Source organism: Malania oleifera, chromosome 5 (assembly GCF_029873635.1).
Source record: "Malania oleifera isolate guangnan ecotype guangnan chromosome 5, ASM2987363v1, whole genome shotgun sequence".
Classification (NCBI taxonomy): Eukaryota; Viridiplantae; Streptophyta; class Magnoliopsida; order Santalales; family Ximeniaceae; genus Malania; species Malania oleifera.
The window spans coordinates 34,794,379-34,802,247 of NC_080421.1; positions in this window are offsets into that span (position 1 = coordinate 34,794,379).

The following is a 7,869-nucleotide window of genomic DNA, read 5'->3' on the forward strand; positions in this document are numbered from 1 at the left end:
AAATATATGACCACAAGAAAAGGAAAACTTATTCAATTAACCAGAATACTACGTATACACAATTCAAAATTGAAACCAAGCCCCAACAAATAAAGAAGGAAACCTACAAAAATAAGAGCAACCCCATTAATATTTACAGTATTAAAAATGATATACAAACGTATAATAATATTATTGACGGTAATATATAAATTATATAACAAAATTATTCATAATAATATTCACATGATAATAATACTAATACTAATAATATATAAATATTATTAACAATAATACACAAATGACAATACTGATAGAGTAGAGTCAATATAAAATATATATATATATATATATATATATATGTATGTATGTATGTATATATTAACAATAACACTTAAATAAATGTATATTTGTGTGTGTCCGGTGTACAGCAGTGTGTGCAGCAGAGTGAGTGTGTGCAGGGTGTGAGTGCGTGCGGGTTCTGGGTGTGTCTGTGGCTTGCATGAAAGAAATTTACCGCCGGGGCTGTATCCGGGAAGGCAGCAACAGTGCTGCGTGGTTGGTCTGCTGGAGACGGCAGATCTGGAGGTCTCAGGTGGAGCTGGTTCGGAGTGGAGGATGCAAGTGCTGGAGAGTGTTCGCCGGAGTTGATGAACGAAAAGGCGACGACGATGGCGAGTGGCGAGCGGCGACGACGTCTAAGCGCGATGACGGAGAGAACTCTTTCAGCGTCCATGGTGGCTGACAGTTGGAGTTGGTAGCATCGGTGAAGGGGTCGCCGTGGATGGCTCGCGGCTGGGCTGCTACTTCTTTGGGAGTTGCGGCGGTTCCTACTCTTGGCTGCTGCGTGAGGTGCTGCTTTTGGAACCTCCGGGAAGTGCCTGTATTCTTGCAGCCGTGATGAGTGTGCAGAGAGAGTGAGGGCGCAGGGGCGGGGGTGAGTAAGGATGTAGAGAGAGTGATGGAGGCCGTGAGGGCTTTCGTTGGTGGTGGCCGGCAGAAGAAGATGGAGAGAAAAGAGAGGGAAGGCAGGGAAGGTTCAGAGGTTGCCGGAGGATGGAGCTGTGTAGGGTTTTTTTTTTTGGTTGGTTTCTTGGTCTCCGGCTGCGCTGCGCCCCCCCTCTGCTGTTCTCTGTGTATCATCCTTATAAAAAAAATTTTACAACCCTAAAAACCTTTCCTTTTTTTGATTTTTTTTTTTTTTATGGTATTTTTCTTTTGGAAATATCATTATGAGTATAACTACTATTATGGTAATAATAATAATAATAATAATAATAATAATAACAAAATAATAATAATAATAATAATAATAATAATAATAATAACAGAAATAAATAATAATAATAATAATAGTACTAATAAAGATAAAAATACTAATAATAATAAAAAAATAATATTAATAGCAACGAAAATAAATAATAATAATAATAATAATAATAATAATAATAAATAATATAAATAGAAATAAAAATAAAAGTGATAATAATAATACTAATGAAAAATAATAATAATAGTAATAATAATAATAATGAAAATAAGAGGGGACCCATTGTTCTATTTGGTTAGGGCAAAAATAGGGTGTCTACAGCTGCCCCTCTTTGTAGGCTTAGTTGCTTCAATGTAACGGTAGGAACTCTCCTACGTTTTTGTAGCAAAAAGCCTGCAAAGATAAAAGACACCTATTTTAGCCAAGCCATTCAACTCTCTATGGCTTTTCAGGTTAATCAAGAGTTGTTTGTTTCTGCCAACCAGAGATGATATGCACTAAATGTGAGAATCCATGTTGAGTAATACAAGGATGACTTACTGCGAATGTAAGAATCCGAGTCGTAGGGATATGATGATCCAGCCATGGGACACAATGATGGCTTACTTCGAATGTAAGAATCCGAGTCGTAGGGATACGATGATCCAGCCATGGGACACAATGATGGCTTACTTCGAATGTAAGAATCCGAGCCGTAGGGACACGATGATCCAACCATGGAACACAATGATGGCTTGCTTCGAATGTAAGAATTCGAGCCGTAGGGACACGATGATCCAGCCATGGGACACAATGATGGCTTGCTTCAAATGTAAGAATCCGAGTCGTAGGGACACGATGATCCAGCCATGGGACACAATGATGGCTTGCTTCGAATGTAAGAATCCGAGCCGTAGGGACACGATGATCCAGCCATGGGACACAATGATGGCTTGCTTCGAATGTAAGAATCCGAGCCGTGGGGACACGATGATCCAGCCATGGGACACAATGATGGCTTGCTTCGAATGTAAGAATCCGAGCCGTCGGGACACGATGATCCAGCCATGGGACACAATGATGGCTTGCTTCGAATGTAAGAATCCGAGCCGTAGGGACACGATGATCCAGCCATGGGACACAATGATGGCTTGCTTCGAATGTAAGAATCCGAGCCGTGGGGACACGATGATCCAGCCATGGGACACAATGATGGCTTGCTTCGAATGTAAGAATCCGAGCCGTAGGGACACGATGATCCAGCCATGGGACACAATGATGGCTTGCTTCGAATGTAAGAATCCGAGCCGTAGGGACACGATGATCCAGCCATGGGACACGATGATGGCTTGCTTCGAATGTAAGAATCCGAGCCGTAGGGACACGATGATCCAGCCATGGGACACAATGATGGCTTGCTTCGAATGTAAGAATCCGAGCCGTAGGGACACGATGATCCAGCCATGAGACACAATGATGGCTTGCTTCGAATGTAAGAATCCGAGCCGTAGGGACACGATGATCCAGCCATGGGACACAATGATGGCTTACTTCGAATGTAAGAATCCGAGCCGTAGGGACACGATGATCCAACCATGGAACACAATGATGGCTTGCTTCGAATGTAAGAATTCGAGCCGTAGGGACACGATGATCCAGCCATGGGACACAATGATGGCTTGCTTCAAATGTAAGAATCCGAGCCGTAGGGACACGATGATCCAGCCATGGGACACAATGATGGCTTGCTTCGAATGTAAGAATCCGAGCCGTAGGGACACGATGATCCAGCCATGGGACACAATGATGGCTTGCTTCGAATGTAAGAATCCGAGCCGTGGGGACACGATGATCCAGCCATGGGACACAATGATGGCTTGCTTCGAATGTAAGAATCCGAGCCGTAGGGACACGATGATCCAGCCATGGGACACAATGATGGCTTGCTTCGAATGTAAGAATCCGAGCCGTAGGGACACGATGATCCAGCCATGGGACACAATGATGGCTTGCTTCGAATGTAAGAATCCGAGCCGTGGGGACACGATGATCCAGCCATGGGACACAATGATGGCTTGCTTCGAATGTAAGAATCCGAGCCGTAGGGACACGATGATCCAGCCATGGGACACAATGATGGCTTGCTTCGAATGTAAGAATCCGAGCCGTAGGGACACGATGATCCAGCCATGGGACACGATGATGGCTTGCTTCGAATGTAAGAATCCGAGCCGTAGGGACACGATGATCCAGCCATGGGACACAATGATGGCTTGCTTCGAATGTAAGAATCCGAGCCGTAGGGACACGATGATCCAGCCATGAGACACAATGATGGCTTGCTTCGAATGTAAGAATCCGAGCCGTAGGGATACGATGATCCAGCCATGGGACACAATGATGGCTTGCTTCGAATGTAAGAATCCGAGCCGTAGGGACACGATGATCCAGCCATGGGACACAATGATGGCTTGCTTCGAATGTAAGAATCCGAGCCGTAGGGATACAATGATCCAGCCATCTCAACCAGTAACAAGGTGTGAATGCAAAGTCGGGAAAGTTGTTACTCTATTTGGAAAATGCACTTAGGGTAAAAAAAATCCGAATGTCAATGACTGAATCCCCTATCTTTGGGATTTGTTGCCCCAGTTCAAAATAAATCAACGTGTGTCTGGGGTCAACTTGCCCTAGTTTTCCAAGTAAATCAATGTGTGCTTGGGGTCCGTTACCCCAATACAACTGAAATCTCTCCATCAAGGATGTCAAATAATCATTTGAAAGCTCAAGACAAGTGTGAAGGGTGCTCTATTGCTGCTTGTGATGCTAGAATATAATGATATGCTGCTATATGTATGCATGTTGCTAACTTGTGATTATATGTATGCATTTTTATTTTTTATTTTTGTGATGCTAAAATATGAAATGCATAAGATGTATGGTAATGCGTGAAATGCATGACAATGCATGAGATGCATAGTAACACATGAAATGCATGGCAATGCATGAGATGTGTGGTAATGTGTGAAATATAGGGTAATGCATGACATGCAAGGCGATGCATAAGATGTATGGTAATGCATAAGATGTATGGCAATGTGTGAAATGCATGGAAATGCATAAGATGTATGGTAATACATGAAATGCATGCAATGCATGACGATGCATAAGATGTATGATAATGCTCGAAATGCATGACAATGCATGAAATGTACGGTAATACATGAAATGTAGGTACTGCATGCAATGGATGATAATGCATGAAATGTAGATAATGCATGAAATGCATGACAATATATGAGATGAATGGCAGTGCATGGAATGCATGGCAATATGTGAAATCTAGGTAATGCATGAAATGTAAAACAATGCATGAAATTTGGGGTAATGCATGATAATGCATGAATCTTTTCTCCCAATGCACTCATGATCAATGTCCTCATTTTTTGTCTCTACATGAGATTCGCCACATTTGAATGGATTTGTAACCGATCTTAGCTTAATCTTCTTTATTCATCCGGTCATGAAAGTGATTGACTCAGCTCAAATGAAAATCATAAAATCTGCACCAGTTGAATGGACCTACAGATGATCTTGACTCTGATTTCCTATTCCAATCCGATAAGAAAGTACTTGAATGGGACCTACTGAGACTCAACTCGGAATTTGCCCCAGTTAAATTCATTTGTCACCGATCTTGAATCTATTGTTGGATTCCTTTTGAACTTGACATGACATTTGCCCCAGTTTGACTACTCTTTCTCCATAATGATCTTCTTTATAGAAATTTCTGGTGATTCTGAAATTCTTTGACTATCCATCCTCTTTTAATGCTCTAAAGAGTAAAAAGGGTTCCCCCTTTTCCTTTTCTCATTTTTTTTTTTTTTTTTGGTAAGGAACAAGGAATGATTATGCAACTATGACATCAACTCGCTAAATCAAAAGGCCATCTGCACTAAATAAATGTTTTACCATGTTTCAATGCTATCGTAGGGGAAAATTCATGCCAGTATTCAAAAGTCATGTAACGTTGATTTCCCAGCCTAGATGACTGTTCCTTCTCTTCACTTGCCCCAGTTTCATCAACTCATGCTTTGATCTCAAGATGGTCTTTAAGACTCGGAACGAAACGTAGGCTTAAGGATGTAGGATTTCAGAATAAAAGGGAAACTAAGGCTCAAAAATACCACCCCAAATAATGTTTTATGCCCCCAGTTTGAGTTGAGGCGCTTTTGCAAGATGTTGACCGAACTTGTTATTTAAACAAGCTGCCTACGTACCCTTTCAGGATCAGGTCATTACGTAGTTCAGACTCAACATTGAGTCTGACAAATCATTTAAGACAACAATGTATACCAATCTGGTCAGGACTTTCATTTGGACCGTAATGTAGGCTAAGGATACGGGTTAACGAAGAAAGGAGCTACATAAGGCTCAAAATCATCAATTTCATCAAGGGTAATTTGGTCAAAGATCACATATGTAGCAAGTCCCTTATTTTCTTTCTTTTTCCTCCTGCTTTTCTTTTAATCTTCTTTTCCTTCTTTTACTGCAACTTTCACTTTTCCTTTTATAAAGGAACTTGACCTCATTTTCATTTGAACTTCAATTGGGACCAATCTTTTAAGAACTGCCCCAGTGTGGGGTGTGATCCTTCGACGGGTTAATCAGGGAATGAATTTTTCAGGCTCAAAAGGGTTGTCAAGAGATTTCTTCTTTTACTTTCTTTTGGATAGCAGAAAAATGGCCTGCCATCATTTTGGTAATGACTATTGTCTCAAACGATTTGCCAAACATTAAGGGACCCAAACCCAGGTTGGATTTTTGGTGATCTGACTTTTAAGAAAAGGATGGTTTAACATTCAGGCTCAATTTGGTTAACAAATGGTAAATCATTGTTTGGGTTCTTTTTAGGGATAACTGGTCGGCCAAAGAGGGCCATCCATCATTTGATCAAAGCATGTGAGATTAATTGATAGGAAATTATCAGAACAGCGTAGCCACTTCTGAAAGTAACAAAAAACTTCTTCATAACGTCTGAATTCAATGATTGTTTCATCCTTTAACATCTCTTTCTAGCTCATGAACACTGGCAATATTACTTTCCCTATTCCGGCATGAAACATAAGCAAACATAATTTGGCAATGGGACTCATGATGCAAGTGAGATAACGAAATGCATAATTCATTTTATTGAATATAGAAACTATTCCGAGACACAGGCGTCCACGGATTACTAAAAGCAAATAACAATGGAAAACAAAAGAACATCAACTGAAAAGGATTAGATAGTCAAAAGTTCGGTACTCCATCACTTTAGCCTCGACGGATAATGACTGAAACCATTGATTTGGGAACCTCCTGGATATGTTAACCACTTCCTTCCTCATGTTTGGGCAAAGGATTCCCCTGGACTCCCGGTTGCTTGTCGTCGAATGCTAACCATCCAGCATCTCTTAATGATTGCACCTTATGCTTGAAGGCCCAACATCTGTCAATAGTATGGCCGGGAGAGTTAGCATGGTACTCACAACGAACCCCAGGATCATACCACTGTGGAGGAGGGTTCGCAACGGGCGTCCCAGGGATTGCAGATACCATCCCCTTTTCCTGCAGCTGAGGAAATAATTCGGCATATGTCATGGGAATGGGGTCCACCCTTCGGAAGTTTCTGGTCACAAACCTGTCTTGTGTTTGCTGATTCGGTGGACCAGAGCGAACAATCTGGGGCCTTGTGCCTGTATGCGCTGTTTGATTTACCATCGGCTCAAAATCAAAGTTTCTCTTGGGCCATTGGTTCCCACCTCTGGTATACTGATTCTTCCAATTAAATTGCCCCTGTATCATTTGTGCTTCTTCCTCCTTCTTCCTATTAGTCCACCTTTTTCCTAACCCAGTTTCCAAGCCATTATCCTTGACTAGGCCTGCCTTGATATCGCCTTCAATTCTTCCTCCCGCAGCCACAATATCCATAAAATCGTGGGGAGTTGTTCCCCGAAGGTGCGTGCGGTAGGGGTCTTTTAATGTACTTACGAACAAGGAGATAGCCTCTCGGTCACTCACCGGGGGGTCCACTTGGATTGACATATCTCTCCACCTGTAAGCATATTCTCTAAATGTTTCAGTGGATTTCTTCTCCATTTCTTGTAGCATCATCCGATCAGGCGCCATTTCTGTCACATGGCGGTAGTGAGTAACAAAGGCATTGGCCAAGTCCTTCCAAGTGCGGACCCGAGCCTTATCTTGCTGAATGTACCAACGGATAGCGGACCCAGTCAAACTGCTTTGAAAGCAATGCATCATTAGTTTTTCATTGTCTGAGTACGCGGCCATTGCTTGGCAGTACATCACTAAATGTGTTCGAGGGCACCGGGTCCCGTCAAACTTTTCAAAGTCTGGCATTTTGAACTTTGGCGGTAGGGTGACTTTAGGCACCAAGCAAAGGTCATTTGGATTAACTGAATCGAAAGTATTAGAACCTTCCATTGCTTTTAAGCGCTCTTCTAATACGTCACAGCGACGCTCAGCCTCAGATTTACTGATCCCCATATCAGAAGGTACTAATGGAGGAGTTCCTACTACTGGGAACCCCTGTGCTGGCATATCAAGGATGAAAGGAGGCATATTTGGCGGTGGACCCCCCA